Consider the following 13,098-nt stretch of genomic DNA (forward strand, 5'->3'; position numbering starts at 1 on the left):
AAATAACTCTGAACAAATATACTCCCTTGCACGTAAAACAGTTCAGGACCAAAGTTGAACAAAGAATTATTTTGTCCATGATCGTGCAGAAGAAGAGATCAGGAGGGTAGACGAATTTGCAAGGGAAGCTGTAGAGAGAGTACGTCAGCGAGATGAGGAGCAGCAAAGACAATTTGAAGCACATATGGCTACCCTAAATGATTATGACAGGTTGCAAGGTGAGGTGGATGAATGGGTGGAATCCACAAGGCAGGTCAAGATGCACCCGGAGAGGGGAAGAAAGGAAAGACTATGGGAAAAAATGGAAATCCTGCAAGAGGACCAAAATCGAAGGCCACCTCAGTCCCAAACACAATCTAGTTCTCAATCACACGACGTCGCTTTCGTGCCCTAGAGTCTTCTGATCAACATCAGCATCATTAGACTTTTATTTACATTTGTAACATTAGCATTAATTTTGTAAGAGACCTGACATTGTTTTGTAAAAAAAAAAATCTTTCATATATTAGATTACTTTTGGAGTTACAATGTTTTGATTGTCATCATTCAACGACTAATCAAGTGAATAGTATGAGAGACAAATTCTTTGCAGAAAGTTGTTTTCTCTTTTTGCCTTGGCACCTGTAAAAAAAGGGTTTTGTTTTAGTGGTATCTTACATAATGTTCTGCACAGCATACTAAATGGTGAATGTAAACTTTATAAATGGTTTACCTTTTTAGTATCCATTGTAAATATAATCTTTTGGCAATTGTTCAATATCCTCATATGTAAGGTCTTCTCTAATTTGAGAAAGAGATGTTTTAGATAGTGTGTTCAGCATTGTAAGCAATTGCCCTTCCAAATATATCTCCATTACTAGAGGCATATTCTCGAGATCTGACTCCAAATCTTAATCTAATGGAACAAGGTTGCCATTAACATAATAATATATGGTGTAGTGAAAAGTTGCAATGAAGTTTTGAGAGCCAATAATGTACTTGCAAACTATTGACTTCTTCTCCAAACAGAAATGATGTCTTTTGTCTTTCTCCTGTCCCAACCATTGTCCAAAAAGTCCAGTGCCTTACTTGACTTGCAAATAAACATTGTTGAAGTATTTCTTATTTCTTCATCAAAGAAAAAGTCAACAAACACTTTGATAGGCATAAAAATAATAAGCTCGACATTCTTTGTTGCAACAGATGCCTTAAGAGACTTCTGTATGTCGTGATACAACCTGATCCTATAACTTTCATTAGTTTGTGAAGTTGGCGATGGCCAATCTTTGCTTCCAAATAATGGGAGGGGTAATGGAGTCAAACGACCCCATCCAGAAGACGTGTTTGGTTCAAAGTACTGAATATCATAGAAAAATATGTCATGGTCTGCAAGATCTCTATGAGTTCTTCCTTTGTAAATTTGTTCTCCTACATATGCATGGAAAGCGTCAAAAATCCCACTTATACTCTCCACTGGTTGCCAATCTATCCTATTGGATGAATAAATATCTGCATAAAACCAAAAGATTAAACATTTTTAAAACAACAATTAGACACTTTTAAAACAATAAGGAGACAGGATTAAATGGATAAACAACTGCATAATAACAATAAGCAAACACTTTAAAACAAAAGAACCTTTGACTGAGATACTACTCACAGTTGGGACGATATCGTGGAAGACCAGGAGGAATTTTTTTCACCCTCAAGTCTACATGCTAGAAAACATGTTGTATTAGTACCTCTGTAACACGCTTGCTAGATTCACATACCTTGAACTCTTTAACTTGTCCCTTGAATAGCTCCACAAATTCATTAGCACTTCTCCTCTTCCTCTTCCTTCTTTGTAAAAGTACCCAGCTCTCGATTGTAATTGTAGATGGTATCCATGTCCCATCGTCCGTATTACAACTATTGAATACAATAATAGCTGAAATCCTAGTACAAGGCTTTCTATAGGTCTTTCTACAAGTTACCATTTTGTGTAGCAAAGGACACACGGAAAAAGAAGGTGAGAGCTTAATTTGGAGGAGACTTAGAAAAAGAAAGAACAACTATGTTAGAGACAAAGAAGATCAGAGCTAGTGTTGGGAAAAAACATTTACTCAACTTAAAATAATAATAAAATAACACATAATCATTAACTACCACTATCTTTTAGCTTACGTGCAAAGATTCAGTAGTATTATTTTAAGGTGAGTAAATGTTATTTTAAGATGCATTTTGAGCATAAATTTACTCAATTTACTTGAATTCTTGCTTTAAAATGTCGAATTTCTCCGTTATACGGAAGCCTCTTCCTCATTGGTTGAGCGCCACATTCTCTCTCTGAAACTAAAAGGCCCAAAAATGAACCCAAATTTCTCCTAATGTAAACTTGTAAAAAAAAGGCTGGGGTAGACTGGAAGTTCTCATAGAACTCCCCAATCTGCACTAGCTTTAAAAAAAACTTGTATGTCCCAACTTCATGCATAGCTTCATGAAGCTCTATGCAAATAGACTTCATGAAGCTCTATGCATGAAGCCACAAAAAATCCCAAGCACTCGGGATGCATCATAAGAATGAAAAACATCAAGAGAGGTGTAAGTGTTGAGCTCTTACTTCAAGAGGTTTGTTTATGTGGACTTGAAGATGTAGAGGAAGAGCCCACAAAATCAAACCAAAATAAATCAATTAGTAATCAGCACTTTATTAGTTCTATATACAGAAAAAGCTATAAGTAAACTACATTTTATTACATGAGAAAGGAAGAGGTAAAGAGAAGAAGTGGAAGAAGAGAAGAGGAGCTTATGCCTCATGTATGCAGCTTATGCATAAGGTGTATGTGGCTTATGCCACTGGCTACTTGCATGCTTAGGTAGCATCTAGCATGCATTGGAGCACCCGGTGTATGTCGGTAGCTATTGACATGCCTATCGGCATGCATTGGGTAGCACCCGACACGTAATTGGGACTCTTGGTACATGTTGGTAGCTTCCGACATACTTAGGTACCACCCGACATTCATTAGGAGCTCTTGGTACATGTCGGTAGCTACCGGCATGCCTAGGTAGCACCCGACATGCATTGGGTACTCCCAGAGTATGTCAGTAGCCACCACCGGTATACTTGGGTAGCGCCTGCCATGCATTGGGAGCTACCAATGCATGTCGTTAGCTATTGGCATGCATTGGAAGCTACCGGCATGCCTAGGTAGCACCCGGTATGCATGGGTGCTCCCGGTGCATGCCAATATCTATTGGCATACTTAGGTAGCACTCAACATGCATTGGGTGCTGTTAATTAACCTCCATAGTCATACCATAAACTTGGCAAATAAACAAGAAGAGAATAAAAGGCAATATATGCACAACAAAATATTGGGTTCAATCTCCCCCATGCATGAGTGAGCACGTTTTCTCATGCATGTACTTTTATATATTAGCAAAAAGCAAGTGCTCAAGATAGCTTGATACATTCCACTTTGGGCTATTAATATGAAAAAGTAACTTAGCATGCATTGGAAGCTACCAGCATGCCTAGGTAGCACCCGATATGCATTGGGTGCTCCCGGTGCATGCTAGTATCTATTGGCATACTTAGGTAGCACTCAACATGCATTGGGTGTGTTAATTAACCTCCATAGCCATACCATAATTTTGGCAAATAAACAAGAAGAGAATAAAAGGCAATATATGCACGACAAAATAATGGGTTCAATCTCCCCCCATGCATGAGTGAGCACGTTTTCTCATGCATGTATTTTTATATATTAGCAAAAAGCAAGTGCTCAAGATAGCTTGATACATTCCACTTTGGGCTATTAATATGAAAAAGTAACTTGGTCTCCAAGCTTGGCTATTTACATTCAAATTGTAGATATTTAATTAAATGAAGTATGGGCGGGCGACCATCGGCGCACACCAAAACTCAACGGTTGCACACCAGTCAAAATCTATGCATAAACGGGTACAAATACTCGTTATAAATGTAACCTTTAATGTTAATAATGAATCGATGCAATCAACGTAACCAATGTCTCCTTGTCTCTCTCGTCTCCTTCTCCCTCTCATGGCAAAAGTAGCACTAGGTCTCTCGAGGCGTCTCCCCAACAGGAGGGCTCTTCATCCGCTCATTTTGAGCCAACCCCTAGGAGACTGATTCCACCATTTGATCCATGCACCCTACCATACAACGTGGATTTTGATGGTGCCCTCGTGATGGATGCACGAGGGAAGTAAGTCATGAACCACATGTACTTGCTAAACTCGAGTTCACGAACTCCTTTAAAAAGTGAAAAGCACAAGACGAGCTCTAATTGTCTAAACCCTTGCCGCCCTGAATCTCTTATCTATATCTAATTATCTTTTATTGTATTATACTTACCTTACTCTTGTTTGCATGTATATAGGATGAAGGGGAAGAGGAAGATCCAGATTACGAGCATGAATTGGGAGAAGGAAGTGAAGACGAAGACGATGATGATGAGCACTCAGAATCCGATGAGGATTCCAATTAGCGTCCCTTCTTTGATTTATTATATATATATATGGCCAAAGGCCCAACAATTCTCGAAATATAATGAATATTGGGCTCACTTGCATTCTCCTCAATTTATGTAGTTTTCATGTTTATGTTTGTATCACAGAACATAATTTTTTTTTAAAGCTGGGGTAGACTGAGGAGTCTTGTGTGTAGACTCCCTAGTCTGCCCCAACTTTTTTTTTCCACGCAGTTCCTTCGCTACTCAGCAGTGAAAAATTGCCGTTGAAACAACAAAATATCGCCGCTTGAGTAGCGATCCCGTAGGCGAAAATAGTAGCTTTTTTAGCAAAAGCGAAATGGGCCCGACAACTCCCTATCCTTCTAATTATAAAAGCGCTGCTATTTTTGCTGCTGCACCCTCATTATGCTGTAGTGATTCGACAGCGGTAAGAGGCCCACGAAGGTCAGTATACATTAATTGCAAAGCGTAGGAGGTGGGATGATGGGCAATAGGAAATTTTTGATGGGCTAATTTACCAAAAATGCAGCCCTTGCATAAGGAATTGTTTCCTTTTGGATTAAAGTGATAGTTATTAGCTAATTGGTGAATAAAAATGTGTCTCATGGTAGTAATATTACTATGCCCTAAATGGTAATACCATAGCAGGGTCTTGTAATTATTTGTATGTTTTGGGTAATACTATGCACCGCATCAATTGGACGAGTGCGACCTAAAATGTAGAGTTGACCAGTCTTGGGACAAGGGACAACATACTTTCGACCGGAAGGTTGGAGATTCTTAATAAGACAATGGTCATAGTGAAACTCGACCACAGTGCTCACGGTAGTAAGAAATAAGGTTCTTAGCGACCTTAGGCACATAGTACACTTGGTAAATAGCCACAAGATTGCCATTAGACAACTCAATGGTGGCAGTGCCATGCCTTGAACATATTGTGTGCCATTATTTTGCCAAAGCGAATTTGTAGGGGTGTATTTAAGGATTTGTATTTTGACAGCCCCTCATGGTGCCTCAGCACTAAAGGGCACGGTGAAGTGACAAGCCCTTCACTAAGGAAGATTCTCGTAGATCAAGGCTACAGGGGCGGTAGGATGTGGGGTCTGTGGGGTTGGGATTGCCGAAAATTGACTTAAATTTATTTAGAAGAGAAGCTCTTCTGCACGGTGGAATGAATGGTGTAATGGTTAGGTTCTTACCTCCCCAGGTGCGGGTTGCGGGTTCGATGCTCTAGTACTACTCCTCTTTTTTTGGTTTTTTTAAGTATTAAAAAAAAACCAAGGCAAGTTCACATGCTCATGCCCGAGTTTACTATATTTGCCCGAGTTTACTCCGCGCAATCCTCCAACCCACACCACCTAGATTTTTGTGTCCCTTGTCCCCCACCCTAGATCCCATGGTGGTGAAGGCCTTGTCACTTCACCATGCCCTTTAGTGCTGAGGCTCACGGTGGGATGTAATATGACAAGTGACACTTGTATATCAAGGATCCAGGTGCTATTGGGATTAGTTAGATCAGAATCAATGGCCATGAAAACTAATTAGGCATCCTCATTGGAAGAATCTTCCTGTAATTTCGAGGAATGAGTGGAGGAACCATCAGAATATGTCACTTGAAAGCGAATAAGAGGAAGCTTCAGAATTAGAAACATAATTAGCATGATTCCTACGACCACGAATTTGGCTTTTCCCTTTGTATTATGCCAACAGCTCCGGGTATGGTGACCAGGTTTGCAACAAATTTGACAAAACGGCTTAATTAAATTAAAGCCATCCCTAGAGGGAGGAGGATTGCTACAGGTATGACCACAGGAGGAACGGTTGGAATTATGCTCGAATTATGACGGGAAGGCTTGTAATTAGTACGGGGCTTATGATGTGATGGGGGGCTAAGGAGGAATTGTGAGAGGAAGAGGCAACATTGGTGTGCATGGCGGAACGAGCGGTTAGATTAGCAATGCTAGAGTGCTAATTAGCATTGTGAAAATTGCTAGTTAATCCTATGCAGACTGTTAGTTAGCAATGTGAACACTGCAAAATAAGCATATGAAACAATGTAATAAAGCATGCTCATCATCATGAGTATGTCAATGTATCTACATTGTACATTGACATGAGTATGTCAATGTACTGTACTATCTATATTGCTAATAAGCCCTATGAATATTGCTAAGAAGCACAAAAGGGAGTGTTAATTAACACTAGCTACAATGGATTCTATAGAGTGGTAATTGGCAATGCCATAAGTGCTAATTAGCATTGCTAAGAGTGTTCATTAGCACTCTCAATACGAGCACTGCCTAAATAATCGGCATCAAGACTGTTAGAGTTAGCACAACAAATAGTACTACTAAGCAACATCTCAACTGTGCGAGCTCATGTTGCCCTTCAAGTTCTTGTACAGTGCTAGCTTGCTCTGATTTTTCTAGCTGCAGAGAAGACACCACACTGCTCAACAAATTGCTTATTGGTTAATTAAGAGAAGTAGAGTACGTGTAAACAAGAAATACATGTTTTATTCAGCTGTCCAATGAAGCTATCATCTCTTCAACACAACTCACATCTACCTCTGGAAAACCAGGTAGCTATAATGTCGTTTTTGAAGAAGCAATTATAGCTTCAAGCTCTATGCATGCTTTGTCAACTTCACTTGTGCATGTCGGCAAGGCCATCAACTATTCCTATGCAGACAATAGAGTCCCTCTAATAGTTTTCACAGCTTCAAACATTGTCTGATAGCTTATCCTCTTAATCTTTGCCGAGTCCTCCAAGCGTGTATAAACATCATGTGGGCTTGATCTTTCGTTACAAAGCACACTTTCAATGCATTTGACCAAATCCACAACCATTTTCACATTTTCAAGGTTTGACTCACGCTCCATAGTGGATGCGCGTGTGTGTGAGCACCCATCATCAAGCGATACAAATGAACGGGTTCAAATACTCGTTATAAATGTTACCTTTAATGTTAATAATGAATCGATGCAATCGACACACAACCAACGTCTCCTTCTCCCTCTTGTGTGTGTTGCAGCCATGGCAACACCAGCATGGTTGTAGCCCCTCCGCATTTTTCTACATGGTATCTCGCCTTCCATCCTGGAGCGCCATAACTACTTTGCCAGAAACCAGCTCATGCACGCCATCGCCTTATCAAATATATCTTGACCTACCCGCCCCTAAGATCATCACCTATGCAGGTGCCACCTTCATGTACAATTTTGTGATCGTTCGCGACTGTCCTCGCACGACTAACATGGCTCTTCACAGTGTCGCTGTCCGAGTCAACCAATGTCTCCTTCTCCCTCTCGTGTGTCTGCTTGCAGCCATGGCAACACCAGCTGCATGGCTATATCCCTCCTTGTTTCTCTATAATTCTCGGCATAGTGCTCAGCCCAGATTCCTCTGATCATCTTTTGCCAGGGCCTCTTGCATAATCCCATGGACGGGAAAATGGACTTCTTTATTAGCGGCCTTCCACTTTAGCATTTGGCAATGCGGATAACCTTTTTCTTGCTACTCCTGAACATGGTGCTTGGCAAACATAGCCCATGCAATACATTTTTGTGCCTTCTCCTCACCCTCTCCGCTAGCTCGACACTTTTCCAATGCATATGCCCAGGCGAATGCCACACTCATCTCTTTGTTTTTGCTACACCATATAATGGAAGAGCATCATGTCCTGGTAGATTTTATCTCAGATAGAGCTGCATTTCACTGTATGGCAGGAGGTGTCTCTTAGGTGTTGGAAAACAGTCAACCATTAACGTTCACTAAGGGCCTCATCCTTGAGGGTGTGTGGATCCAATCCTTCCAAACTAAGCCCAAACTCATCATGAAAGTTCGTCCTCTTGTCACATAGAACTTTCTCTTCTTTGGGTATTTGATGCGTGGTGCCTTCCAAACGGCCTACAAAAATGGAAGAGTGCTTAAGACAGTTGTGTGTGTGTGCGCGCGCGCGCGCGCGAGAGAGAGAGAGACAGAGAGAGAGAACAATAGTGGCATCTCTCTGAGAGAGAACAATACTGGGCAGTTGCTATTTCAGAAGAAGATGCCGCTATTGTTCTCTCTCTCTCTCTCATGCCTTGCAATGGGCCATTGCATATGTTGCGCAACCAAGTTTGCACCCTTTTCCCTCCCTCCCTTCCTTGCCCCCACTGTAAATGCTGCACGAGCAAGTTTGCACCTATGTTTTAATTTTTTTTTTTTTAATGGAGATTTTAAGTTTGGCAAATAGCTTTTTTTCAATGCTTTTCAAGTTGCTTACAAATACCACTTTTCACTCTGCAACCTTTTCTATCTTGGTAATCTAAGGTGCTTGCATAAAAGCAAGCGACTACAATAAAGCCACGTGACATTGAATATAGCAAAAAAAACAAGCTATCCGAAATTGCTAGAAAAAGTGGCAACACATTAGAAGCTTCATATCCAAAATCGCTAAAAAATGACACAACACAGCACGCTAAGCATGCAAGTATAGAAATAGTTGATTTGAAATCATACTAGTTAATGTAGGCTGGCTAAGCTGGAAAATCACCCTAGCTGCTTGCGTGCAGGTCAGACGACGGGCGAGAACTTCTAGCTGGAGTAGGATGGAAGCACGACGACAACAGACAGGACCTGCAAAAAAAATTGAATTCTGAGTGGAACGCGTGCTTGGAGGTACCTACTCTGCTCTGTTTCATTACTCTTCTTTTGAGAGGAGTATTCTGGACAGCTGGAGGGTACTGAGGGACAAGGTAGTCATAGACCCTCCAAGAGGAGGGTGTGTGAGTCTGAGAAAGTGTAGCTGGATGTGATGGATGTACAAGTGAATAGCGACCAAACTTATGCTGCTAGGGTTCAAAATAGAGGGTGTGTGAGTCTGAGAAAGTGCAGCTGGATGTGATGGATGTACAAGTGAATAGCGACCAAACTTATGCTGCTAGGGTTCAAATTAGAGGGTGTGTGAGTCTGAGAAAGTGCAGCTGGATGTGATGGATGTACAAGTGAATAGCGACCAAACTTATGCTGCTAGGGTTCAAAATGGAGGCATTTCTGAGCAGGCAAGGGTCCTTTTGGAGCATGAGATTGTGCAGGAATTGGGAAAGCTTTCTGCCAAGGTGGGCAAGGGCAAGAGGGTTCTCAGAGTTGGTAAGGAACTTTCCATCAATAGAACTATGGCCGGCTGAGCTCCATAGGGCTATGGCTTGTGGGGTCTATTTCTATTTTATGGAGAAGCCACCATCTGATGAGGAATTCCAGAGGTGGTTCCTTGAGGTGTATGGAAAAAAAGCCTTTTGTGTAGGTGCCATTTTGTGGGAAAGGGATTTTACCAGGCTATGGTTGAACATAAGGGCTAAAGGGAGTATATTCTTGCCACAGTTGCTGCCTTCTTCAAAGGAAATGTTGTATATTCTATCCCTTGGTCCCCACCATTTAAGCCAGAAGAGACTCTCCTATATCAGTGCCCAGTCTAGGATCAAGTCTAGGACTTCCCAGGGCTTCCCTATTTTTTCTAGGATTAAGTCAAGGAGTTGCCTAGTGCCTTGGGCAGAGTGATGCATGTTCCTAGAGTGGCTATGTCTGAAGATAGAGCACCAAGGAGAGCATGTGTGATGTGGGGTAGAAGGATGGAGGTTCCAGATTTCATCCAATTTGACATGGCAGGTTTCAAAGTTGACATTGAAGTCCGCTTCCACCCATTTCTTGACACTTGTTTTACAAGTGTAGGGGCCGTGGGCATTTTGCAAAAGAGTGCCCAGGTGAGAGTGCAGATAACAAGTAACCCTCTAAAGGAATGCAAGATAACTCCCCAAAGTAGGCTCAAGCTAAGAAGGTTAATGAGGTTGTAGCAAAGACTACCCATGCTAGTCATGGTAAGGAGTAAGAAGGAGACATGCAGGAAAAGACCAAGCATAGTGATAAGGCCTACATCAACAAGAATGAGGGGGGAGGCAATGAAAAGGTTCAGAAGGATGAGGATTGGCAAGTTGCTGCGCAAAAGAAGGCTAGCAACAAGAACCAAATGGGGCAGAAAATAGTTTTACAAGACATCACCAACAAGAGTGCTGGCATAAATCTTAAGAAAGAAGCTAGAAGTAAAGCAAGGGCATTTTCCATTCTACTTGAAGGAGAAGATGTGGAGAATCTTGATGATGGAGGGAATGCATAGAGCCTACTCAGGACAGATGAAGCTCCTCTCTTGGAATGTAAGAGGATTATGCTCATAATAGAGATAGGCTTGTGTAAGAAAAATGGTGGTAGCTGAAAGACCTGATTTTGTGTGTTTACAAAAGAGACAAAATGTGGCCCAATGTTGCTTAGATTCAGAGATATGGAATGCATTACCAGTGGTACTAGAAGAGGCTCTGGTAGCTGTATGCTTTTGGTCAGGAAAAGATGGAAGATTTTGGATGTAATCAAAGATGATGCAGATAGATTCCTGGCTTGTAAACTTGAGGTATATGGTACCCAAATGGGTCTTACATGTACTTATGCCCCAAATAATGAAGCAGAGAGAAGGGGTTTATGGGATGCAATCAAGGCAATAGATTGGGATGTCCCAATGATGCTTGTAGGAGACTGGAACTTCTGTGAGGAGCAAAGAGACTCTGAACAATGGAAGGCTCTAAAAAACCATCTAGATCTACTAGATCTAGCTTGCATGGATGGTTGCAGGGCTTTAAATAGTACCACATGGAGCAATAGACAGTTTAATAAGGCTTATGTAGCAAGAAGACTGGATAGACTGTATGCCTTAGAGATGGCCAGTTCGCTGAGTAGTGATTGCAATGGTAGCCTTTTGCATGAATACCCCATGTCTGATCATATACCTTTAAGATTGCTCTTCAGATGTAAGGTGTTGAGAAGGACAAATAGAGGACCCCCTGCATTCAAATTCAATGTGTCTTTTCTTCAGGATAAAAGCATTTGCAGGAGAATGAAGGAGGCTTACGTCTAGGCTAGGGACAAAGAGACCAGCCCCCACAAGAGGTGTGAAAGGGGGTGCAATGTAATGAAATGGGGTGCAATTACTAATCTGGTAAAAAGTGAGGGAAAAAAGAGAGCTAAAGAGGAGAAGCAAGAGGAAAATCACTGCCACATGGCTTTTGCTGATGTGAGGACCATATGTGGTAATGGGGAAGGAGATTCAATTATGCTGCAGGTCCTCAAGGAGCTTGAGGATCATGTGAGAAGAATGGAACATACCAGAGCTGAGCCTGCAAGGGTACAAATAGGTCTGTACTGGTGGCTGCAAGTTGGGGATGCCCCTACAAAGGTCTTTTTCAAATCCGTTCATCTCTTCTATCAGAGATGAACATGGAGTGATAATTTCAGATGAAGACAAGATAAGGAACACCTTTGTGAAAGCTTTATCAGCAGGTGTTGTGGGGTCACCTATGGAACTACTGGACAGTGAAAGAGTGAGAGAGTTTTTGGAACCAGTGGAATGTATGGTGGGAGAAGAAACGAGACTTTTGCTAGGCATGCCTTTTTCCTCACATGAGCTAGATTTTGTGGTTACTTCACTCAAAAAGGATAAATCGCCTAGTCCAGATGGGCTGCAAGCAGAGGTGTGTTGGGTATTGTGCAATCTATACATGCATGTGAATGAGCTCTAGTTTAGTTGTAGTGTGGGGCTCAAGTTAGGGTTTCCTAATTTTAGGAAAAGCAAGGCTTTCAAGCCTATATATATGTAATTCTTTTATTAATAAAAATACTCTCTTCGTGTCTGCTATTATTGTTCATGTTCTTGAGATGAGAGTTGCCATGCTTTTCTAACAGTGGTATCAGAGCAGTGATTCTCTCTTGCTCTTTCTCTGTGCAGGAAGCTAGATAGAGCAAGAAGAAGACTCTGCAGAGCATGGTTTCATGCAAATGTCGTATCAAAGACAAGCTCTAGGGATAGTGTTCCCATCTTCTGCGTTGACGTTTCATTTCTCTAGTAGCCACTCTGCGATTCAGTTTTTCCCCTTCTTTGCTGCCATTTCTGTTGAAGCAAAGCTACGCTGCTACTTCCATGAAGATGTTAGAGAGAAAGCACAGAAGTTTGCTGAAAGTCCCTTCTACTGAGCTGTTAGGCTGCCCTGGTATAAAAGCAAAGCAGAGTGTGGAGAGAAGACGAAGATCGACGAGGGTCCTACGAAGACCATGTCTATGGGAGGCTGCAGGTATTATGTGACATTTATTGATGACCACACAAGGAAAGTGTGGGTATACTTCATGAAGGAGAAGGTCCTTATGTGGGCAACGTTGTACACAACTGCTGCCTCTACGTGATGAGAGAGAGAAGAGATTATGTGAAGTGACGAGTTTTAGCTCTGAGTTGCAGAGAGCGTGTGGCAGTTGCACTAACGGCATGATAAGAGTCGTGTGTGAATGATGCTTATGTGTGAGTCGGATATGTGTGTTGTCATGAATATTATGCATCAATGAAATCATATTGTAAAGACCTATAGCATGTTGTTTTCTACCAAGAGCCATATAAGGGTTTCACATCAATATTTGCATGCAATTATTGTGGTCAATCTCTTGCTCGAGTGCAAGAAAGTGTAGAAGAAGCATGCCAAGCATCATCATCAGTGAAGCACTCCCTCAAAAAGACTATGCGCTGCTCTGTCTAGTTTTGGTAATTCTCTTCACACGAGTTTAT

At 41.6% G+C, this 13,098-nt stretch overlaps 1 pseudogene; it reads right to left on the reverse strand.

Moving 5' to 3' along the window:
- Positions 1-546: 546 nt before the first annotated feature.
- LOC147639711 (uncharacterized) lies at positions 547-1,958 on the reverse strand (annotated as a pseudogene).
- Positions 1,959-13,098: the final 11,140 nt, after the last annotated feature.

This window comes from Cibotium barometz, chromosome 3 (genome assembly GCF_041138505.1).
Source record: "Cibotium barometz isolate CiBa-2024 chromosome 3, ASM4113850v1, whole genome shotgun sequence".
In the NCBI taxonomy this organism is placed as follows: Eukaryota; Viridiplantae; Streptophyta; class Polypodiopsida; order Cyatheales; family Cibotiaceae; genus Cibotium; species Cibotium barometz.